The 26,123-nt window shown below is 36.9% G+C and overlaps 1 protein-coding gene across 2 annotated transcripts in view; it reads left to right on the top strand.

Annotated features, from left to right (window-relative positions):
* Window positions 1–26,123, top strand: part of LOC106882202 (dipeptidyl peptidase 9) — a 91,707-nt gene that overhangs the window by 9,377 nt on the left and 56,207 nt on the right. The window contains exon 1 of one of the 2 annotated variants that reach the window (XM_052974481.1): window positions 9,989–10,123. The exons of the other annotated variant lie outside the window; for it this stretch is intronic. The gene's annotated coding sequence lies outside the window, so the exon portion shown is untranslated. Of the gene's footprint in view, window positions 1–9,988; window positions 10,124–26,123 lie in introns of those variants that run through there. 2 annotated transcript variants of the gene reach the window in all.

The raw sequence follows: 26,123 nt of genomic DNA, 5'->3' as shown, positions 1-26,123 counted from the left end.
CTTAGACACCAAATGGCTATAGGGGTCCACCAGAATAAAACAGTAAACAAAGGGGTCTGTATGAAAAAAATAGTTGGGAACCTCACACCATCATTAGAAGTAAATGAAATTTTGGCAGTTGAAGGTAATTAAAAAAAATGTAAATACAAAGCTCATCACAATAGAGGAAGAGAGTAATAGAGTAGGTAATAGGAGGCTTAAAAGTAAGAACACTATCTAAAATATGTTAGCAGTGTGGGAGGGCATAGAGTGATATTTACAAGTCCCTTAATCCCTTGGGAGTTGTTGGAGTACAGCAGCCATGCAGTGTATCTAGGGTGAGAAAGCCTTGTGGAGCTCCTCCCTCTCCAGGCAAAACTCATTTCTACAGCTGAGTGGACTGGGGTAACGTGAAATGAAGTGTTTTTCTCAAGAACACAATGGATTGCCTGGTCCAAGAATTGAAACCACAATTTTACAGTCATGGATCCAACAACCTAACCACTAAGCAATGCACCTACACTAGTGGTACTCATTTCTACAGCTGAGTGGACTGGGGCAACATGAAATGAAATGCTTTGCTCAAGAACACAATGCATCACCTAGTCCAGGAATTGAAATCACAATTTTACGATTGTGAGTCCAACACTCTAACCATTAAGCCATCCATGTGCCTCCACTTGATATATAGAAGAACAAAAACCAAAATAAAAAGGGAAAAAGGTGAGAAGACTGAAGATACATAGATGAAAGAGATGGTGGGATGTAGCAAAGTAATGGTCAGCCTCTTAAAAGAGAGTAAGGTGACCCTCAAAGAGTGTATGAACCTCAGAGGATATCAAAGAAATATTAAAGTAATGAGAAGAGATAAGAATAAATAAGGAGAGCTGACCAGTCTCCTGCTAAGAATGAGTCTGCCTAAAAATCAAGCTGTGAAGATGTTGAAGATTAATCCAAGTGTGCAAAAGCATGACTGCCTCTGTAGAACAGTAAGAAAAGGATGTAAATACAAATGAGAGCCAGCGGCATTCTAATCGGGGGTGAGGGTGAAGTGGTAGCAAGAGAAGTATATTATAACAAATTTTCGTGTGTGTGTGTATAAATATATAGATACATACACATGCATGTATGTATATATTGTTAATTTGTTGTTAAATATATTATCTTTGCGTGGCATCTTTGGCAAGTGTCTTCTACTATAGCTTTGGGACGACCAAAGCCTTGTGAGTGGATTTGGTAGACGGAAACTGAAAGAAGCCCATTGTATATATGTATATATATATATATGTGTGTGTGTGTCTGTGTTTGTCCCCCTAGCATTGCTTGACAACCGATGCTGGTGTGTTTATGTCACCGTCACTTAACGGTTCGGCAAAACAGACCGATAGAATAAGTACTAGGCTTACAAAGAATAAGTTCCAGGGTCGATTTGCTTGACTAAAGGCGGTGCTCCAGCATGGCCGCAGTCAAATGACTGAAACAAGTAAAAGTATTTGGGATCCTAAAACCAAGGTGCCACATAAAAGGCATTCGTGTGGGTGCTGGTGTCATATAAAGAGCACTGGTGATGGTGCCATGTAAAAAACACCCAGTACCCAGCTCATGCTAACATGGAAAATGGACGTTAAATGTTGATGATGATGATGATGATTGATGATTGATGAAATAATTACAAAACTTGTGAGATCTGTGGAAATGTCACCATGTAACCCAGTGTTTTAAATACAAGCAAAAAATTTCAAATCAAAACTGTACTTTTAAATATAATCAAAATGAACTGAGAAGACATTGCTGCTTTTAATATGTTTGACAGATATTATGTGCTTTATAGTTTACGGAAATAAAAGATGAGTTAAAAAGATAAAACCGTATTCACACACACATATATATATATATATATATGTATATATATATATAAAACTGCATTTTTTTGCTGTTTAACCACCACCACCATAAAGGCTCAGTCCAAGTTATTTACCAATTGAGATTATTTTCATTAGATTTCAGTTCAGCTACCCATCTATTTGTATATCTATTAAGATATCTCTCTCTCTATCTGTGTATCTATTGATATATCTGTAGACTCATCTATATACCTATCTGTGTGTCTGTCTAGTTAGGTATCTAGACCAAAGTTTTGTGAGTGGATTTGGTAAACAGAAATTGAAAGAAACCTCTGTGTGTGTGTGTGTGTTGGTGCCCAATGACCACTTGACAGCTGCTTTTGGTGTGTTTATGTTTCCATAACTTAGCAGTTTGGCAAAAGAGACCAATAAAATAAGTACCAAACTTGAAAAAAAAAGAAGTATTTGGGTTGATTTGTTTGACTAAACTCTTCTAGATGGTGCCTCAGCATGGTTGTAGTCCAATGACTGAAACAAATGAAATAAAATAAAATGAATAGGCGCAAGAGTGGCTGTGTAGTAAGTAGCTTGCTTACCAACCACATGGTTCCGGGTTCAGTCCCACTGCGTGGCACCTTGGGCAAGTGTCTTCTGCTATAGCCTTGGGCCGACCAAAGCTTTGTGAGCGGATTTGGTAGACGGAAACTGAAAGAAGCCTGTCGTATATATGTATATATATATATATATTTATGTGTGTGTTTGTGTGTCTGTGTTTGTCCCCCCAGCATCGCTTGACAACCGATGGTGGTGTGTTTATGTCCTCGTAACTTAGCGGTTCGGCAAAAAGAGACCGATAGAATAAGTACTGGGCTTACAAAGAATAAGTCCTGGGGTCGATTTGCTCGACTAAAGGCGGTGCTCCAGCATGGCCGCAGTCAAATGACTGAAACAAGTAAAATAGTAAAAGAGTAAAGAGTATAATTGTTTCCATATTTTGTCATTTTGCAGTATTGAATAATCTGGATGTTATTCATACATATTGAGCATCCAAAATCTGCAGCAAGTATAGCAAGAATGTGACTTGATACTCTTTGAAAGTACTAAGTTTTCACTCTATTTATAAACATTGTTTAATGACATTTAAACATTTGACATTTCATAGAATGCTGTTTGACATCATTATAATGTCCAACACATCCCCTTTTTCTGTACTAACGATGAAGCCACCCCGAATAAAATTCAATAATCTTATGAGATAAAACACTGCAGTGATGGTCTTTTTTTTTCATCCATTTTAGTCATTAGACTGTGGCCATGCTGGGGCCATCGCCTTGAAGAACTTTTAGTTGAATGACTCAACCACAGTACTTTTTTTTAAAGCAAAGTACTTATTCTGTCGTTCTCTTTTTGCTGAACCACTAAGTTACAAGGCTGTAAACAAACCAACACTGGTTGTCAAGCGATGGTGGGGGACAAACAAAGACACACACACACACGCACAGATATATATATATATATGATGGGCTTATTTCATTTTTCTGTCTACCAAATCCACTCACAAGGCTTTGGTCAGCTTGAGGTTGTAATAGAAGACACTTACCCAAGATGCCATGCAGTGGGACTGGACCTGGAACCATGTGGTTGGGAACCAAGCTTCTTACTACACAGCCATGTTATCTGTTTAGTTATTGTTGTTTAGCCCTGATTAAACAGGTTTGTAGTGTTCCTGACTCGACTATACTGCCTTTTTTTTTTTTGCATGTCTAGGATTATCTTATTCAAAGTATTCTTCCTGATAGGGTGTACTCTGAGGGAAATTTTTGCTGCTATTTCTAGCAGAATAGAGCAACCATATAGAGGCTGCCTTTATTGGCTCATGAAGTATCTGGGTGTATTAACCCTTTTGTTTCCATATTTCTGTTGAAATACACTGCATTTGTTTCAGTTAATTTTGAAAATAATGAAGAATTTGGTATAATAATTTTGTCATTACAAAGCAAATATTTGGAATATAAATTAATATGAAATTTTGATGGCCATATTCAGCCCAAATATTCTACCTGTTTTATGTTCAAACCAACCAGACCTGGCCTCTTACACCTATTAAAAACTCAACAGAGGAGTAACAAACATTTTTGTTGTATATATATTTTACAAAAAAATCTGTAAAATTATGGAAAACTCGAGGGTTTAGTTGATTTGCAAAAACAGCAACAACACCAACTCAAAGAACAACAAGAAAAACAACAAATGCTACAACTAATGAAGTTGGTAAAAAAACTGGAAAATACATTTTCACCAGACCATGTAGCAAATTCAATAAATGGATTTAAATATGACCAAAAAGAAGGAATCACTTTCGAGGCATATTACTGAAGATTTGAACAAATTTTTGAAAAAGAATGCCAAGACTGGATGGACGAAATGAAAATGCATCTAATTCTGACGAAACTGGTGATAATAGAGCATGAGAAATATTGTAACTTTATTTTGCCTAAAAAAGTTTCTGACATAAATTTTATAGACACAATTGACATTTTATGTAGGATGTTTAGTGAAAAAAAACATCATTGTTCAACACATGTTGGAAGTGTTTGAACCCTGAGAAAAGCGATGACGAAGACTTTACCATATATGTGGGTAGAGTAAACAGAGAGTGCGAGAGATTTAAACTGGATAAACTAACTCCAGACTTGTTCAAGTGCCTGATTTTTGTTCAGAGACCTACCTCTAAAAAGGATGCAGAAGTCAGAACAAAAATTCTCACAAAGCTGGAAATGAACCAGGATATTACTCTCCAGAAACTATCAGAAGAGTCTGATATGATATTAAAAGTAAGGCATGACACAGAGGAAATCCAATGCAGAAATTATTTATAGATAAAACCAGTGTAGAAGAGCAGAAAGATGAATAAAGTGTTTCACAAAAAACATGATATATATTGGAGATAAACCCATATATGGCATGTGGTGGTAGGCACCTGAGAAAAGAGTGTCCATTTAAAAAAAAGTGAAGTGTTTTCGTTGTGGGAACACAGGACTCATTAAATTGCACTGCAGAATTAAGATGATGAACCAGATGAGAAAAATTGAACCAGATGAGAAAAAAATAAATAGTTTGTCATCAGAAAGGTTTGTATAATGAACAGAAAATTCATAAAAGTGAGATTCAAAACCATTGGAGTGAAAATGCAATTAGACATGAATAGTGACATCACTATCACAAATGAGGAACCATGGCAACAAGTCGATAAGCCGAAGTTATTTAAATCAAATAAAGTAACATATAGTGTTACAGGAAAGGAATTATATTTCATAGGTGAATGTATTTGCAATGTAATTTTTCGAGGTGAAATGAAAAGGACAATCATTTATGTGTTGAAAAAGTCAGTAAACCTATTTGGCAGAGAATACATGGAGTTACTTAAAATATGGGATACCCCCATTAGTGTTCATCATCATCATCGTTTAACGTCCGCTTTCCATGCTAGCATGGGTTCTCTGTGAAAATGTAGTTGGCACGGTTAAAAGTTCAAATGAAGTTGAACAACTGAGACAAAACAATTGAAAAATTGTTTCCCAATGTTTTTTTTGGGAAGGATTAGGTTGTTGTGCTAAACAAAAGTGAGGATCGTGATAAAAGAAAAGGCAACACCTGCTTTCAGGCCCAAATGGAACGTTATGTGTATTGGCTGAAAATGGACAAGGAAGTTGTTACTATATTAGAGTGGTGAAAATCACAGCAGCACAGCTTCGTGGAGGGCGGCCCGGCCCAGACAAAGCTTTTATGGTAGTGGCATTTTTGAGTCTGCTGTATAAGCCGACAATCTTTCGGTATAAGTAGGCAACGTCATCACTCTCTTTTTCAGCCGAGCCTCTTCATCTATATCATGAGGGACATTGTGTGGGTGAATGACGTCATCTCCTAATACCGAAATATTGCCTATATGACTGTATAGGCTTGGGGGAGGAGGACGCGCGCGTATGTGTGTGTGCACGTAGTGGGACTGAACCCAGAGCCATGTGGTTGGTAAGCAAGCTAAGATCTCGCTTTAATGTCTTTTTAACAAACAGGAAGAACACTGGACAATGTCGTCCTAGACATATCATGTCCAAAAAAGATAGAATGATCAATTCCAGGATTGATCCTCTCTCTCTGTGTGTGTGTGTGTATAGTTTATTCGTAGTAAAAGGCTGCAGAGGATGTTCTCTGGCAGTGAAATTGCCTACTCAAAAATGGGAGTCTTGGCCAGAAGTAAAAAGTCCATGGACAAGACTACACAACAATTTTGCGGGTCTGTTAAATAGTTATTACTACTCAGTAATAGTCGACAGTTTTACAAAATGGCCAGAAATTGTTAAGTGCAAAAGACCAACCTCCACAATGGTAATAAATTTTTTGCACAAATTATTCACAAGATTTGGCATCCCAGACATGATTGTATGTGATAATGAACACAATTTGTTTCCAGTGAATTTAGAAAATTCTGTGAAATGTTCATGGTAGAACAAAAAATGATAGCGCCTTACTATCCCAGATCAAATGGATGGGCAGAACGTTTTGTGATGAGGAAAGGTCAATTTGTCAGAAAAAGCAAAAGAAAATCACTACATCAGATCAAAAAGGCTCTAAACAAACTGAAAAATCCAGCAGAAGATTCGATTTGGTTTTTCTCTGACCAAGATCAAAAAGTTAACAGAAGAAACAACAGATGGTTATGTGTAGACCTTTCTGAAGTTCCAAGTGTGATGCATACAAAATTTTCCTGCAACTGTCATGGCTTTATGGGTTGTCAGCAATGAAGGACATGTGATGCCTCCTTACTTCTTTCCACAAGATTTAAACTCTGCCACATACATTGAGGTCCTGGAAATAATTGTTAAGCCCTGGATAGACAGTGTATGCAATGGAATGCCATATGTGTTTCAGTAAGACTCTGCACTATGACACATGGCTCTAGTAACACAGGAATGGATGGTTGAAAAATTTTCATGATCACATAATCCCTAACATTTGGCCTCCTAATTCCCCAGATCTCAATCCATTGGACTATTACATGTGGAGCGTTGTTGAGAGAGAGGTCAATGAACACACCCATAACACCAAAGACTCTATGAAAGCTGCCATAGTCAGAGTAATGTCCAAAATGAACCAGGACCACTTGATTCAAGCATGTAGATGATTTAGATCTCAGATAGAAGCAGTATTTGAAGCTGAAGATGGCTTTATTGAATAACATTATAGAAAAGGTTTATTTTTATCTTCAAAGCATTTTTTGATAAATAAAGTTATTATCTGTTATTATATATGTTTTTTTTTAATAAATATAAATGTGTCCTCAAATATCTTACACACCCTGTGTATATATATATATATTTACATATATATAAATATTTGTGTATATGTATAAAGCTGTGCCGATTGCTAAATGTGGATGGAACCTGTGGAAGAGGGAGACTCATGATAATGTAGGACAAAGTGGTGAAGAATGACCGCTGGATGCTGAGTCTCATGGGAGAGATGACAAAGGATTTAGATGATTGGCAATTTGCTGTACTCAAGAAAACCCATCCATCTCATTACAAATGAGGCCCTAAAAAGCATAGTTTATGTATATGCCCCTAGCATGTCTCTTCTCTACAACTCACCTTCATAACACCCTCCCCTCCATCCTTCTGACTATGGCACAATTCATTCAGCTGTTGTAACTATATGAGAACTTTGTATCTCACACTCTCAGTGTCATCTCCTACCATCTTATTTTCCTCTGAATGCACCCCTGTACACCCATTCTTTCATTTTCCCAATGGCAGCCCCCCTCCCACTGCTTATGTTCATCCCCCATTGTAGCTCTGATCTTGTCCCTGGCATTGTGCATATCTTGCATAACTACTCACACTTCACATCATTTCTGCTGCCACCTATCCCCTCCCTGACCCAATCTTGTTTCCTCTACCTTCCCTCCTCCAAGCTGATATTCACGATTGACCACACACCTCCATTTGTGTTCACCATTCACTTCTATCCAGTTGCCACTCTCCTTTTACACTGTCCAGTAGCTCTGAACCATTTCTTTATTATTTATTTTCATGTACCTGAGGGTATGTCCTGATACCTCTGCATCATCTTCTCTCCTTTTCCAACTGGAGTAGTCACGTATCTCCTCTGCTACAAAACACCTGTTTCTATCTTTCTATCATTCTTTAACCTCTCATCACCTAGCATGAAGCCACTTTGTTCAGTACTACAACACTTCATTTCCAATCATCTCTGACCACGAGGAAATATTTACCTTGCTTGGAAACAAGTGAGGGTTCGTAACAAGAATGGTGTCTGGCTATAGGAAATTTTCCTTAATAAACTCTGTCCAACCCGTGCAAGCATGGGTTGGACAGTTTGACTGGAGCTAGAAAGGTTGGGGGTGGGGAGGGACAGAGGGCAGACCATCTTTGTTGCCTGTTTTTTCTACAGCTGGATACCCTTCCTAATGCCAACCTCTTTACAAAGTGTACTGGGTGCTTTTTATGTGGCACCAGTATGAGTGCTTTATATATATATATATATATATATATATATATATATATATAGTAATTGCACCCTTGCAGTAGTTTAAACCATTTAGAAATCCCAGGTTATGTTGATAACATTTTGTGAAATTGCACATTTTAAATGTGTAGGTGGTGGTGACCCATAATTAGTGTGTATGTGAGTTACAAGAAGTAGATGTCCGATCTAACTTCAATTAAGTCCGTTGGACCTCTGGTAATACTTTCAAACATTGATATGAATATTAGTTCCATTATTTTCTCACTGGCCTGCCTTTCTATATTAATGCTAAAAATCAGCATTCTCATATAGATACAAGAGGCTTCATAAATTCTCATAAAACATCCAAATTTGATTTAAACCTTTTTGGTTCTCATTCAATTATCTAATGAATTAATCTCAGCACAACGAGAAACTTCCTGAGTAAAATTTCCTCTTTTAAGGTCAATGTCATCAACTAACTTCGCATTTCTTCTATAAACAAAACTTGGTCCTGTGCCAATTGAAGAGAAAAAAAAAAAGTTATAATGATGAAAGAATCATCACTGCGAAAGGGTAAAATATTGAAAAATTAATAATAGTTAGAATTAGTCATACAATATAAATAATGATGGGAATTCCGAAATCTGGAGAAGTTTTCCAGAAAAATCATTTAAATTTACGTCTATATTACTCTTATATCCACTCGTTGTAGCAGTTCAAATTTGTTCGAGGAAGTCTCATTTCTCAGTCTATTCAAATTCGACGAGGTCACTTTGAATTATCTCACTTAAGGTTTTCTTGACCTACCTTCCCTATCACCGTATACATTAGTTATCAAGTTCTATGAAAATTAAAATAATGTACTGCGTAGGAACCGAACCGGCTCATAGTAACAGGGTATCTCGCAGGAAGATTACCTCAAAATCCCACCAAACATTTAATGCAATCAAGAAATATAAGTTAACTTAATGTAGAATAATAATTTTTTTTTCTAATAGAATCCGTATTATATGACATGCATAAGTTGGCCCTGTTGTATAATTAAACAGTTGGAGAAACTGGCTTGTCGTTACAGAATACCAACCAATGTGACCCACTTGATTAGTTGGAAGTCTTCCGGAATTTTCTGCAGACCATTATTTAACGGAAAAGACAGACGTCTAACTAAAAATAAAGTAATTATTTACTCGTGTGTTGCGTGCATATATTTGATTTTGCTGAAATAATTTCAAAAATGTGTTTTCATGATTAAGATATTAAAAACACGCAAGAAACATTTTCCATGTCAACATATTGAACCGTCTGCTTTGATTGGGACAATTTTTTTTCACACACGTGACACGAAAAATTAACGAAACCGAGGTACGATGTAGTAAAGATGTCAATTGTCAACAAAATAGACCCACTCAATATTACCCATATATTCTGAAAATCAACGACAAAATTCTTAAAATTAAACTTTTGCACACATGGTCTGTTGTGTAGGAAGGTATATACTTGTTATGTATTTCAATATTCCAAATTTCATTATTCACTATGGTTATTCCGGGTTCGTGTTGGCCGGCGAGTCACACGTAACCGGGTTGATGAGGTCCTAGTCTGACGGAAGTCAGCGTAGGAATAAAACTAGATGGAAGCGAGGCGGTAGTAGCAGCAGCAGGAAGAAGCCGGCATTCGTTGCCAGTTTTTACTGAAACTCTCCTTCACATTGGAGAAGTCGCCTGCTATTATTGTCGCTCAGCACTACGTCTGACAGTAGGAAATCTAAGAAGGTTTGTTTTTCTGCATATCTCTGCCCTTTCTCCAAATCTCTTAGAATTATCCAAAGGACCTTGAAGACTTTGTTGTGTGTGTGTGTGTATATATATATATATATATATATATATAAATGGTAACTATAATCGACTGACGGGACATTACAGTAGAATTTGTTTGAGTGTGTTATTTCATAATTAAATCGGAATTTATCAGTTTAAGATTAAATATTCAACTTGTTAGGGACTTGTATCGCTGCATTTATTTTATTTACAAAAGTAATTAAAGATGCACCTTGATAACTATTCCTTCGTCTTGGCAACTCCTTTCTCAACCGACCCCCCCCCCGCTAACTCTTTTCAGTCGCTCATTGCTGGCCATTGTTGTCATTCCTAGTTTCACCTGTTGACTTCAGTCCAGCACTCCTTCACAGAAATAAGCACGTCATTGGTTATTTTGTAACCTTCAGTTATGCTTTACAACAAATCGGTTCTCTTCGCACATATAACAATATCCTAGAAAGACTTATATTGTTAGAGATGACCTCTCAGAAGGGAGAATAGCTAGAATGCAAATGCTAAGGAAATGGACAAATGCCTGACTGCCTGTCCTCCCGTCTTTGAAGAATTCATTGTCCTCCGTCAGAATGTTTTATTTTACTTTGATTCCATTGTTTCATTCTACTTTTTTTCTTCTTTCATCTCTTCCCACTTCTTATCTAACGCAATCTATATTTTGAATACAAACTATTGATTTGCTTTAGTTTTTGTGATAATTAAGCGGTGCTTCAAGCCAAACTGTTCATGTAGATAGTTCTGTGGACATTTTATGAATGATGTTTTATCCGTCTGCTATATGGTTGTTTTCAAGTAACAAACAGTATAACATATAAGTTATTGGAAATGTTAAAGTTTTGTGTGTGTGCTAGTTATTGATTTATAAAATATACAAATTGGCTTTTTCCCCAATCTGAATTCATTGAGCCAAATCTAATTAAAGTTGTTACGAGTGATAATATTTTATATAGGTGTCGCATGTGGGGGAACTGTTCATTCAGAGTTAAAAGAAAGAGTTCCCATTGTAAAAGATCCCATTCATTTCACGATGACCAACTCCTGCTACTTTTGGAACTTTATATTATAAAGATAGTGCATGTTTTCGCTTTGGAAATCCGAGCAGCTGTTTACTCTTTGCAAGACTCAGTGGAATACTGCTTTTATCGTATGGCATCTATTTCTGTCATTGGTATGCAGGAATATATGTAAAATATTTGATCGATAACATCTTTGATTCTTAATCCATCTAAATGCTTTGTTTTCTGAATCCCGCGTCACTACATTACTTTGTAACAAGACTCGTCAGAATTATCGAATTGTACCTTCACTTTTCTTCTTCTCAATATTTGTACTGCTTCTTTTTCCGCATTTCATACCAGTCATCATATACAGAGTCCTTTCTTCCCATGACTGCTGCTATGTAGAACTCCTTACTCTCCTTCCATAAATATAATCAGTCCTATAATAAACCAGCACTCAATTGTTTATGATTCGAATTAACGATATCAATTTCTTACTTCTTTCTGATATGACGGGTCCCCTGTAGGCTACGAAATAAACCAATGTTCTTTCATGTTACAAAAATATAAATATCTGGCACTGAAATAGGTTTACAGATAACTTTTTTTCTCTAAACAAAATTTTACTTTTTTGACAAACCTTTTATTTATCACTATAAAGAACAAGCCGTTCCAGCCGCTACCATTGAATCCCCATCTCCGTCATAAGATAGCATTTATTTATTGTTTGTATGTGTTTATGTGCTTGACATTTATGATTTTATATTTACATTTGCGTATTTTATTAGTCTTTGTAAAAACGTGACAAATAAATTAAACGTAATTAAATCATGCAGCTCATTGTTCTAGATCATTGCCCGGGAAGTAGTATGCTTTTTTGCTTACACAGCAGCATGTTTACTTACATATAAAAACTAGGTGTAAGGTTTCACTCCAGCTGTACTAAGATACTTATCATCGTAAAGAATTTATCTTCAGTGTTATTCGTCTTAAGCTTCTGTGCGCAGTACAGTGAAGTTCTGTGTCAGTTTTCAAAAATTAGTTGTGGTTTATGTTACTTGTGTTCGTAATTGTTTCGTCTCTAATTTCTTTTTATAAATATGTATTATGAATGTTTATTGTAAACAAAGCTTTCTACACACACACACACACGCACGCACGCACGCGCGCGCAAAATCAATACGAATAGAGCGTTGGAAATAAATACAGACTTTTAGATATGAAAATAGTTACACGACTAGTTGTTGGTACTGAAAAACGTATGGAGCAATGATGATGGCATAAGGTTGAAGGGGGTCTCACAGCATCTCGTTACTTGTTGCAGCCCTTCATCATCTTGTACACCCCAACAGAGGTAACTTTGTTCGTGTGTGTGTGTGTGTGTAAGTATGTTAGGAAGTTTGCTTCCCAACCATGTGGTTTTGGATTCAGTCCCATTGCGTGGCACCTCTGATGTCTTTTACTATAGCCCTGGGCCGACCAAAAAGCATGTGAGGTGGTTTCGGTTGTGTGTCTGTGTCTCCTTGTCTTGACTGCATGATAGTTGGAAGCGTCACTATCATACAAATAATGTCATTCATTTCCAATCTTTTTTGGAAACTCGTCTAGCAAGGGGAAAATGTTACTTTGCTCTGCCCTCTCTCTCTATATATATGGTTTGACATCTATTTTCCATACTAGTATGGGTTGAATAGTTTGACAGGATTGAATGAGTTGGAGGACTGTGTTATGCTCTAATGCCCATTTTGGCATGTTTTCTACAGCTAAATACCTTTCCTAATGCCAACTATTTTACAGTATACTGGGTGCTGTTTTTATGGTACCAGCACTAGTGAGGTCACCTTCCCGCTTACATGGCTAAAAGCCTAAAAGGGCTGCTATAACTGAAGGAGAATAGAAGAGAGGGTAAATAATAATGTGAGGAACAGATTTATAGTTAGAAGACTGTGGTAGTGGAGATATTATTGGGGAGGAAGTATGGAAGGGACAGGGAGAAAAGGTGAGGATTAATGTCAGGAGTTAGAAAGTCAGGGACTGAGTGGTAAGAGTAATGAGGTAGGTTATGTAGTGGGGTCCAGGGATATTCCACATAAGAGTATGGATGGAAAGTGAGGGAAAAGGAACGTGAGATGTGGTCATGGGGGAGGGAGGGGTGAAAGGGTGTTAAAAATATGAAGCTGTGAGGAGAGGAGAGTAAAGAGAAAACAAGAGCAGTGAGTGAAAGAGAGTACCATAGATAGTGGGAAAAGAGGGTAGAGAGAACCCTAGATGTTAGGGGAAGAGCAGAGTATGAATGCAGAGAAAGCATTCCCGACAAGAAAGCTTTGGAGAGAAGTTGATGAGATAAAGGGTAAGGGGGTGGTAGATAAATGCAGTGAGAGAAAGAAAGGCTGGAGAATAACCTAAGGGGGGAGGGAATAGAGTGAATAAAATGAAATAAGGAGATTTTGGAAGGAGCAGAGGAAGAAAGCAGTGAAAGAATCTCTGGCAGGAGTGGGGTGCTAAGGAGAGGAGCCAGTGAAAGCATCCCAGGCAGGGAAGCTGAGGAGAGAGGTCAGCTCTTGTCATCTGTGAGCATTACATGCTCAAACCAATGCAGTACAAACTACATTTGATACTTCTTATGCACAGTTTTTCTCTCAAGTCATTTGCACTGCATTATTTGTACATAATGATATTTACACATCCAGCAAATGACGACAGTCTTGTTTCTTTCTAGCTTTTGCAAATCTCTTACAATCAGGGCTGAGGTCTCATTACTTTGTTGCACTGTGCTTAGTATGCAAGCATCATACAATCTGCCCTTCTCTCTGAGGGAGAGGCCTTTTGTGGCCAGTACAGATAGTAGTTCCCTGAATTTTTCCCACCCTCTTCTTACCTTGGTTATGCTGCTTTCAGAGCATACACCTCTACTGCTGATTAGGTTAGCGAGATAAGAAAAACTATTGACTACTTGGAGACTTCTGAGCATTTTAGAGGATCTATTTCCTGGATACACTCTATACTAAATGCTCCTGTACACCTGACACATTCTGATTCTGCTAATGTGCATACACAGCCTGTTTTGAACTCTCCTGTGATGGCTTCAATCTGCCAGGGTGAATAGAAGGGGGCTGAATCTGAATGGACCTTTACCTTCATGCTAAATTTGTTACTCAACCCATTGTTGACTCTAAGTTTAGTTGCTGTACCATCTGTTCATAGCTTGCATTGCTTGATTAAGCCATTCGTCCACCCTATGTTTCTTTAGTGACCACCATATTACAGAACATGGCACCCTATCAAGGGCCTTCTCCAAATCAGTGATTGCTAGTGCTTTACTCTTACCTAATTATTTCTCCTGTGGTTGTCTCACTCGGAAGATTGCATCTATGGTACTCTTTCAAGCATGAGTCTGAATTGTATTTCATCTAGGCTAATTCTGTTCCTGTGCTACGATTCATTCTGTGACCTTCGTAGCCTGATGCATCAATTTGATGTCTCTAATTCCATCTCCTTTGTCTTTGTACCAGTACTACTATGCCAGATATCTGACACCTGTTACTTACCTGATTAACTATTCTAGTGACTAGCTTGTATCCTATTTTGTCAGACATTTTTACCATGTTGGAAACTCTCCCTCATGGACCAGCAGCTTCCTCTACCTTCATATCCTTGATCACTGTCTAATCACTCTGTTAACTTGAATTGCTGAGCTTTGTTGGATTGGCATGTGACAGCTTCTTATTCCATGCGTTCTCCTCAGTCATCCACCTCTCATAACAGCACTTTCATACCTCTTTCTTGTTATCAGCAGCAAAGACAAGTGTATCACCATCATTTAAGATATCTTTCAATTTGCTGGCATCTCTGTTTTTTCTAGCACAATGTTTTGTATAATATATATATTATGCAAAATATGACAGGCACACTTGCTCTTGTTAAGAAAGAGGCATGGAATTGGAATTGTTGTTATGCGTGGTTGTTAAATGAAGAGAATACAATACATAGAGTAAAGAGAAGCTACCTTCTTATATGTATGCATTTAGCATGAGGAAGGGCATCCTGTCATAGAAACCATGCCAAATCAGGCAATAGAGCTTGGCACAGTCTTCCTGCTTGTCAGCTCTTGTTAAACCATCCAACCTATGCCATCATGGAGAATAGACATTAAATGATGATGATGATCATTATCATTGTTGTTTAATGTCTGCTTTCTATGCTGGCATGGGTTTGACGGTTTGACTGAGGATTGGCAAGCCAGAAGGCTGTATCAGGCTCCAATCTGATCTACAGCTGGATGCCCTTCCTAACACCAACCACTCCGAGAGTGTAGTAGGTGTTTTTTACGTGCCACTGGCACAAGGACCAGTCAGGCGGTACTAGCATTGACCATGCTTGAATGGTGCATTTTACATGTCACTGGCATGGGAGCCAGTCAAGTGGCACTGTCAACAACCACGCTCGAATGGTGCTTTTTACATTCCACCGGCATGTGAGCCAGTCAGGCGGCACTGTCAACAATCATGCTCGAATGGTGCTTTTTACATCCCACCAGTATGGGAGCCAGTCAGGCGGCACTGGCAATGGCCATGCTCGAATGGTGCTTTTTACGTACCGTACCACCGCAGGACCAGTCAGGCAGCACTGGCATCGACCATGCTCAAATGATAATATACATATATAATAGAATATGTATTATATAAAAAAAAATAGTCTGTGTATATATATCATCAATAGATCAAATATCCCAGAAAGAAGCACACTCTAAATGTTAGAGCAGTAATATATTTACTGGAAGTTAATTATATGTCTGGTCATAGTGACCAATAGTTTTGCATTCATAATGTGCAAACAAGAAAATTTTTTTGCAGTACATTGTGTTGCATTAAGTAATGAGTTAAAAAAGCATAATAAATGCACAATCAAATGGGAAACAGACATAGGTGGATGCCAACTCCTTAAATATTGTGCTTGTGTGTATGTATATATATATACAGGGTGCGATGGGTAAATTGTCGCCATTTTATATTTTTAATTTTGTGCATGTGCATTGTTTGTTTTTGATTTTGTCGGCTATACAGTATAGTAGGGTCAGTATGTGGGGCACAGTTGAGTGAGAGACCAATAAAACTCCTTGTAACACCAAAATGAACTGAAGGCTAGGATTATGGCAGCATTCACCAGCTTAAACAAGGAGACCGTCCAGAAGAGCTGCAGGAGATTCTGAAGTCATCTGGAGGCCGTGGTTGAAGCCAATGGCTATTTTATTGAATAAATTTACTCTTTAGTATTTCAAGATATTTATATGTAATTTTGGTAAATATATCTATTAAAATGAGATGTCAATGTTATTTTCATTTTTGCGTGATTTAGATGACAATATATTCACTGCACCTGCACACACACACACACACATATATATATATATGTATATATATATATATGTATATATATATATATATATATACTTTATTTAAAAGCAGCAGAAATATAACAAAAGACTGTTACTCTGAGTTTCACGTTCCCGTTCATCGGACCTATATATATAGGTTCATCTGTACCTATATATATATAGGTACAGATGTGATTAGAAATTTGTTTCTCAACTACTTGGTTCTGGGCTCACTCTCACTGTGTGGTTCTTTTGGCAAGTGTCTTCCAGTATAGCCCTGGGCTGACCAAAGCACTATGAGTGGATTTGGTAGTCAGAAACTGAAAGAAGTCTATCATATATATGTCTATGTGTGTGTCTTTTTGTTTGTCCCTCTCCATCACAAACTAATGTTGATTTATGCCCTCATCACTTAGTGGTTTGGCAAAAAGAGACTGATCAAATAAGTACCAAGCTTAAGAAAAAAGTGTGGGAGTCAGGCATCAGCTTGTTTGGCAAAACCTTCATGGTGATGCTCCAGCATGGCCACAATCCAATGACTAAAATAAATAAATACAAGAGTAGATTTATTATAAACACTCATGGCACCTTGGGCATCATATGGTCCTAGACAAGCAGAAGCCTTGCGAGTGAATATAGTAGATGGAAACTTAAAGAAGCCTGTCTTATGTGTGTGCACTTGTTTGTATCTGTCTCCTTGTAGTGGATGATGTGAGGGGTTGAAGCACTCAATATGATGGCGATGTAGCCAGTCTTACAAAATTTTAGAATATTCAGCTACCTTCCTCTTGTTTTTCCAACTGTACTTCAGGTGACAATTAGGCATAGAGAAATATGGGCTCATCTAGTGAGGAAAAGTGAGTAGGATGTACCTTAATTTGTAAGAGTCAAATAGGCAGTAGTATTGTCATCACAGAAATAATGGTAGATAAATAGTGTTTGTTTTAAAGGGAGTTTATTTCTTCCTATAACCCTTTAGCATTCAGATTACTCTGTCCGACTTAATGGTTATTTATTCACATTGTTTTGAATTAATCATGCATTATCTTGTGGCTTTGAAATTTCAATGATGTGATTGTTTAGTCTTAGGATGACATTGTAGGGTACATGAGAGAGGCTTGCCATGGCCAGTTTGAACAGAAAACAGGCAGAATATTTTGGCCAGATATGGTTGGTTTAAATGCTAAAGGGTTAATAAATGAAAATTTATCTTCACTAGAGACAGAGAGTTCAAACTGCACCTAACGAAGCTCTGGAAGTCCAGAAACTCTTAGGCTCCTGATACAAAGAATCTCTTCCCTTCCTAAAACCCATGATTTCTATAAAACTTGACCAACAAATCTCCCTTCCCCAAAGTGCATTGATGTATGATCTCATTTAGGCATGCACATGAGAGGATGTTATGGCAGAAATAAACATCCCATTAAATTTAACCATGTTAACAATATGCTACCCAAAAGCAACTTATTCTTTCCTATAATCTTTCCCTTTTTTTCCACCTGCCTCCTTTTGTAAAGATGCAATCACCATCAACATCCACTATTTCACGTTTGCATGGGTTAGATGAAATTCCTTGAGGCAGATTTTCTATGGCTAGATGCCTGTCCTGATACCAACCCCTACTTGTTTTGAAGTATAGTAATACTTCCTTGCAGCTGGATATATCTTCATAGCAGGTTGGAAAGGGATACCACTTGTATACTCTTACTCTTTTACTTGTTTCGGTTATTTGACTGTGGCCATGCTGGAGCACTGCCTTTAGTCTAGCAAATCGACCCCAGGACTTATTCTTTGGAAGCCTAGTACTTATTCTATCAATCTCTTTTTGCTGAACCGCTAAGTTACAGGGACGTAAACACACCAGCATTGATTGTCAAGCGATGTTGGGGGGATCAACACATACACACACACACACATACATATATATATATGACGGGCTTCTTTCAGTTTCCGTCTACCAAATCCATTCGCAAGGCTTTGGTTGGCCCGAGGCTATAGTAGAAGACACTTGCCCAAGGTGCCATGCAGTGGGACTGAACCTGGAACCATGTGGTTGGTAAGCAAGCTACTTACCACACAGCCACTCCTGATGAAGTTCATTTACAAACTATCACATGATATCAAGACAAGTACGCGCGTGCGCACACACACACATACAAACAGTGTAATAAAAGATGGACAAGGAGTTGCAAAAGATATCAGATCATTTGTAACATAGTTGTGGAAATGAGTATAAAAATATATAGATTTAGTTGAAAAACTGGAGAATCAGAAAAGCAGAAGTTCATAGTTATTCCTTAGAAGAACTCAGTAGCCTGGGGTTGCCATTCTCCTACACACTCAATGACTTCCAGCAGCTTGATAGCTAGACAGTCAGGCAGTATGCACAGCAGGGAGCTGAATTTTCTCTCCCTTTTAATTTTACTCTTTCTATTTATTTCCACTTTGCTATTTTGATGTTTCATTCTACTGTACATTCACCCATAGGACTGACTCATTGTTTTGGCTGACTGACCATTATATTGCCATTATAGCTGTACCCCATTTCTCAGCTCTCATTTTTCATTCACTTTTCTTGTTCTGTCTTTCCCATGACTTCCATCTAATTTTCCAGCACTATCCCATCCTTCATCTTTTTCTTCAAGTCCTCTGTCTAGTACCTTCTCTATTTATTTCTCTCTCTGCAGTGAGGCTACCTATCTGTTTGTATGACTCTCTCTCTCTCTTTTACTCTTTTACTTGTTTCAGTCATTTGACTGCGGCCATGCTGGAGCACCGCCTTTAGTCGAGAAAATCGACCCCAGGACTTATTCTTATATAAGCCTAGTACTTATTCTATTGGTCTCTTTTTGCCGAACCGCTAAGTTACTGGGACGTAAACACACCAGCATCAGTTGTCAAGTGATGGTGGGGGGACATATATATATACATACATACATATATATGATGGGTTTCTTTCAATTTCCGTCTACCAAATCCATTCACAAGGCTTTGGGCGGCCCAAGGCTATAGTAGAAGGCACTAGCCCAAGGTGCCATGCAGTGGGACTGAACCTGGAACCATGTGGTTGGTAAGCAAGCTACTTACCACACAGCCACTCCTGCACCTTATATCTCTTACTTATTTCAGTCATTTGACTGTAGCCATGCAGAGATACCATCTTGAAGGGTTTTAGTTGAATAAATTGACCCCAGGACTTATCTTTTAGGTCTGATACTTATCCTATTGGTCTCTTTTTGCTGAACTGCTAAGTTATGAGGATGTAAACACACTAACACTGCTTGTCAAGCGATGGTGGGAGACAGACAAATGTGCGTGCACACAAACACACACCAGGCTTCTTTCAGTTTCTGTCTACCAAATCCACTGACAGGGCTTTGGTTGGCCTGAGGCTATAGTAGAAGACACTTACTCAGGTTGTCAGGCAGTGGGACTGAACTCGGAACCATTTGGTTGGGAAACAAACTTCTTACCACACAGCCATACCTGAGCCTATTTGTATATATTTAGGTTTCCTTAAACTTCATTCCCTTCTGATGATATGATGAAGTGGTTCATGTAGTTTAAACTTGTGCTGATTCATATACATTTGCCAGTACTAATCTATTTTGAGTATATGAATACAATGCATTTTATTGCTTTGACTGAACACCAAACCCCAGTAATAGCTGTAAAGGATTACCTGCATGCTCCATCTGGTTCACCAGTCCTCAGTCAAATCGTCCAACCCATGCTAGCATGGAAAGCGGACGTTAAACGATGATGATGATATATAATCATCATCATCATACGTCTGAGTTCCATGCTAGCATGAGTGGGATGGTACCACAAAAGCCGGCCAGGCCAAAACCTGTACCAGACTACTGTAACTGTTTTGGTAGGGTTTTTACAACTGGATGCCCTTCCTAACACCAACTACTCAGCAAAGTGGACTTAGTGCTTTATATATATATATATATATCATTAGACATAGACACCATAGTGTTGGGATTAAATTATTGGAATCAGTGTTTACTGTATTTATTTGGGGATCTCATTGTTTTGAGGTGATAATGTATTTATTATCGTTGTATTGATAAAATAAGTGCCTGTAATATTGAGGAAGATTTGACTGCAATTTCTTTGAAAAAAAAAAAAAAAAACTCATCTGAGTCAAAAAGAAATCCTTGTTACTTAGTAGATTGGAATTGTGTTTCACTGATAATATCTTTTTGATCTGGTTTGTGTTTTAGTTACGTTTATGTTGCCATTGTTTTTAGTAATCTACTTTCATATCACCTTATATGCTAAGATAACACTGTGCAAATTTTGTCCCATTCTTCCATTTCCAAGCAGTAATTTGTAAATGATAAAACAAATTTCTTAAAAACTTTGTAGTTGACATCTCCAAGTAATTTTCTTTTTGTTATTTGATCTGCTCTAAAAAATGATAAAAGATTGGTTTATAACCGATACATCATCCTAGGCATTTCTTAAGGTGCAGAAATATGAAACCTGATAAAAGAACTTACAAGCATGTTAATATTCTCAATGTGCTCATAAATGCATTAAGCTTGGAATAATGTGGCTGTAGCATAAATGGATCAGATAGCAAACAGAACTTTCAATGTCCTTTGTTCATTTCATTTCAAATCTGCTTTTCCATGTTGGTATGTTGCCAACCTTTGCTTGTTTTCAACTATGGGATTTTTATATATTCCAATTGCCTTTGAAAGTGCAGAACTACTGGGTGTACTGTTTATAGGGATTGTAAACATGATATCACCATTTTGCTCATGGGAAAATGTTTCACTCGATAGCAATCTTTCATTTGTAATACTGTTCTCTTCACCCATATTTTACATTGATCACTTTCCTAAGCCACCAGATTATCTCATTTTCTCTACCACATACATGTCTCATTCTCTCCATGCGCTATGCCTACCTCTTCCCTCACACTCTTGCAACCTACCCAACCCCACATCACTTCTCTCATCCTTCTCCTGCCTGTTTACTGTATCATTATTAACATTCTGCTGCAGAGCAGCAGAATGTTAATAATGCAACAAGCTGGCAGAATCATTAGCATGCTGGGCAAATTGTTTGTCCATCTTTATGTTCTGGGTTCAAATTCTGCCGAGGTTGACTTTGCTTTTTGTCCTACTTGGGTTAAAAAAAATAAGTGAAACCTGGGGTCAATGTCCTTCCCCCAAACTTGCTGGCCTTGTGCCAAAATTTGAAACCAATATTTTGCTGCTCTTCATCTCTACCTTTTTCTGCAGTAAATCATCTCTCCCCTATCTCACTCCCAATTCATTTGTAGTGTAGATCATTCCCATCTCTTATTCATCAGTCACTGCATCCACCCCTCAACCATACCAGATCTTTTCAGTTGTCACCTACTCTTCCCTACTTATCATTCACCAGTTTTCATTCATTATATTCACACTTTCACCCATTCCTCATCTCTGAAAATGTCTTTCTCTCTCTGAAGTCTTGCAACCTCTACCCACCCACACTCCCTGTTCTCCTGCCCAATCTCACTTCTACTCACATGACACCTTAAAAGTCCATCCTCACACCTCATTACCATTATCTTTTCTCTTTTTCACTCCATTCTGGTCACTCCCACCTTCACTTTAACATGAGTGGCCATGTAGCTCCTCTGTAGGAAGAAACCTGTTCTGCTTTGGTCCCTTCTCTCCCTCTCTCTCACACATGTATTTCTCTACCAAGTTCATCCACATGACATTGGTCAGTCTCAGGCTATAGTAGATGACATTTGCCTAAAGTGTTGCACAGTGGGATGGAACCTGAAACCACATGGTTATGAAGTGAACTCCATATCCACACAGCCATGTAGTCAAATTTATAAAAATTCTTGTTTGAAGATGTTGAGAATCAACTTGACATACCTGTTGTGAAATGAGCTCACGATCCTTTTCATAGGAGAGCAGATTTTTTTTCTTTTACATCATTGAAATTACCCAGCTTCTTGTTTTATAATAAGTAAACTCAAATGTCTGTATGCTTAAATTTAGTTGTGAGATATGAATATCATGAATGTGTTCTGAGATTCAGTGTAATTGAATTAAAGCAAATTGCTCTAATTATATCAGTCTATTTAAACCCAGAAAATAGATTCACAGTTATGTTATTAAAAAGACAAGTATGTGGTGAAGTGGCCGTGATCAAACCCACATAAACTAGAAATGAGGAATTGCGTTGATGATAATGATGCTGAAATTACATGGAGCCTATGTAGAAATGGTAACTTCAGTGTTTACTAATTAGGAACAGAAAACAATGCTTTATAAGTGGTTCAACTCATTCTAGTTCTTTAAGATTCAAGATATAAATGTGCGACTTGTTTTCTTTTTCTATTGCATTGAAAACCTATTTTCCTCAGAAGAGCCAAGTAGGTTATGTGGAGCAAGTTTAACAGCACAAAACAGCTTGTTTTTTTTATCAACATAGAAACATGATAATGAATATGTTGTTTATTCTTTTCATATTTGCTTTTTATTATCAAGGAAAAAAAACAAAAAAACGTAAAAGAAAGAAAAGAAAGCTATCTTTGGTGTGGTATTAGTTTGAAACTATAATCACTTCCAGATGTATGTGATACCATTTCATGCATGATTATATATAATTTGTTCCTTTTTAATTTTCAGATTGTTTTTTAGTTAAAACTTACAAAACATTCCGTTTGGAATCGTAATATATTATTAAGAACCCATTTGCTCTCTCTAACTTATTTAATGTTACACATTGAATAGTGCCATGATATTGCATTATTATTAGATATTTGTGTAAGAACACCGAACTAACAACAGTGGTTCTATCTCTATGTTTTAAGTTCAATTCTCATCTGAATAAACTTTTGTCATACATCTTTCAGTGTGGTGGTGGTGGGGTGGGTGACCTTTTTACTATAGAAATCAGATATATACACTCAAAATTTACCCTTAACTGTGGAAAGCAATTTTTTTTTTTTTATATACCAATCTATCTTTTGTTGAAGAATGTCATGTTTGAAACTATTTTTTGTTGAGATGAGTCAAATTTATTGAAGCAATGTGACTTGCAGAAAATACCAATTCTAGTTTTTAGTCAGATATCTAACATCATTACTGGGATAACAAAGAAATTTAATTTTGCAGTTAAAGAGTCAATAAAATTAAGTACTATTAAACATTTGTTGGCAGAAGTAGGTTATTCAACTAAATTCTTTAGTACTTTCTTCTGTTCTTGTCTCTCTAGGTTTTGAGTTCAATCCTCACCTAGCAAAAAATCTCCACAAAAAAGACTGGTTTTGTGCTGTACATAGAGAAACATACATGTCATTTAATCTCTCACCAGTCTCAAGAGGGCCTGTGAAGACCATGGCTACTGCCCAACTCCTCACTGACTCACCTCATCCTTTAGCCCTCTCCAAATGTGGTGTTTTATATTAAATTATGTTATGGGGAAACATAAAACTGAATATTATTGTAACATCAGTTGGTACACTATAAACTGAATTGATAGAAGTTAAATACTTTGCAGCATATCTCCTCGTCAAATAAGGTTGAAGAAAAAAATAAATAGAGTTCATTTATCAAGGTTGTTTTCAAAGTGAAGAAGAAAACTAAGCATAAAGGAAGTTTATTTTAGCATTCATAAGAATGCAAGGTTATTCCTTAAGTGTAATAAAAGTAGGGGTTTGGTTTTTTTCTTCTTCTATTTGTTTAGCTTCCAAAGAAATTGGCAAACTTACAAACTGTTACAGAACTGAACAGTTGGAAAGTTGCTGAAGAGTGTGTGTGTATTTACATGTATGTTATGTGTATGTCATGTATGTAGTGATGGTAGGCAGTTGGCATTAATAGAAGCTTTACCACCATGTGACTATATGTGTGTGTGTGTGTGTGTGTGTGTGTGTGTGTGTGTGTGTGTGTGTATACACAATTATTTTAATGTCTTCTTTTCCATGGTTGCATGGGTCAGACAGAATTTGTTGAAGCAGATTTTCTACAGTCGGATGCCCTTCCTGCCACCAACCTTCATTTATTTCCAAGCAAAGTTATTTTTTTTCACATGGTTGGATATGCTTTTGCCTAAGATTGGAAATGTACAACTCCACTTGTATGAAGATGCTCTCTTTTACAGCTGCTTCATGATATCATGACAAAGAGTGAGAGAGAGAGAGAGAGAGAGACACACACACACACACACACTTTCATTTTCTGTTCACCAAATCACTTAAAACTTTGATTAACCCAGGGTTGTGATGACTTGCCCAATCAATGCCAACATGTAAAGTGAACATAAAAGATGATGTGAGTGTGTGTATATAGGTCTATGTATCTATACACACACACACACACACATGCATATTTGTATTATATGTTTATAGTCATTCATTATATTTTATTAAAATAAAATGCTGGGTGACTGCCTTTGTTGGGAGCAGATTGTCAGACTGTGGAGTAAAAAATTTACGTTTCTGGAATAAATATTACATGGAGTGGGAATGATTTTATGACTGATGGGTACATTGGGAAAAAGGTGGTTGGTTACTTGATGCATTTGTTGATTCTTCTGTTTCACTACTTCCTTAACCAAACTCTTGATTAGTAATGACACTAAAATTACAATAATCTAGGAAAGTTATAACATATCAGCAAAGTATGTTTAAAAACTTGGAATCAATTTTTTACCATGACTACTACTTAGTTACATAAATGAATTTTTAAAGATTCTATACTGGGGTTATTTTACCATGCCAAACTTAAATCTCAAATGTCTGATAGTTACAAAACTAGAAAAGAGCTTTTTACACATTTTACTATACAAATTTACGAGTATATTTATATTTGAAACTGAAATTTTATTGTTACTAACCATTGTTGCTGTACTATAATAATCTAATTGCATTGAAAACTAATATCGAGAACTTGGAATACATAAATCAGCTCTGCTAGTTATATATATGTAAAATCACCATCTTTAACATGTATTTAGCTACGCTTCTCTTTGATGTTATTCTAAGTTTCCTGTATCTATTTTTTCAAGCAATAGTCTATGGAAGTTGATTTTCAGTAACTTGTTGCACTTTTGTATATTTGAGTTTATTTCTGCATTTTAGATTGTATTTATTTTGGTTGGGGTTTTAAGTTTCTATAGTTTTACTAATATTACTTTTATCTATATGTAAGTTGTCAAATCTGTTAGAAGAAACATACATTACTGTCTCCAATTTTTGATAAATTAACGTAAACTGACTATATAGAACTAACTTGCAATAAATTAACTTGACAATGTATGCCAGGCTTGTATATAGGTCTGTTTACTATTTGGTATTAAAATATTGACCTTCACAATACTAATGGTTTATGGATAAAATAAAGTAGGTTATTTTGAATTGTCTAAAACTAAAATGTCATCACACATGCATGTATTCACACACACACACACACACACACACACACACACACACACACACACACACACTCTCTCTCTCTGTCTGTCTTTCTTTCTTTCTTTCTTTCTTTCCTTCTTTCTTTCCTTCCTTCTTTCTTTCCTTCCTTCTTTCCTTCCTTCTTTC

The sequence above is a fragment of the Octopus bimaculoides genome, chromosome 18 (assembly GCF_001194135.2).
Source record: "Octopus bimaculoides isolate UCB-OBI-ISO-001 chromosome 18, ASM119413v2, whole genome shotgun sequence".
Classification (NCBI taxonomy): domain Eukaryota; kingdom Metazoa; phylum Mollusca; class Cephalopoda; order Octopoda; family Octopodidae; genus Octopus; species Octopus bimaculoides.
The sequence above is the reverse complement of the archived record's forward strand: the minus strand, read 5'-3'. Positions and strand labels throughout refer to the sequence as shown.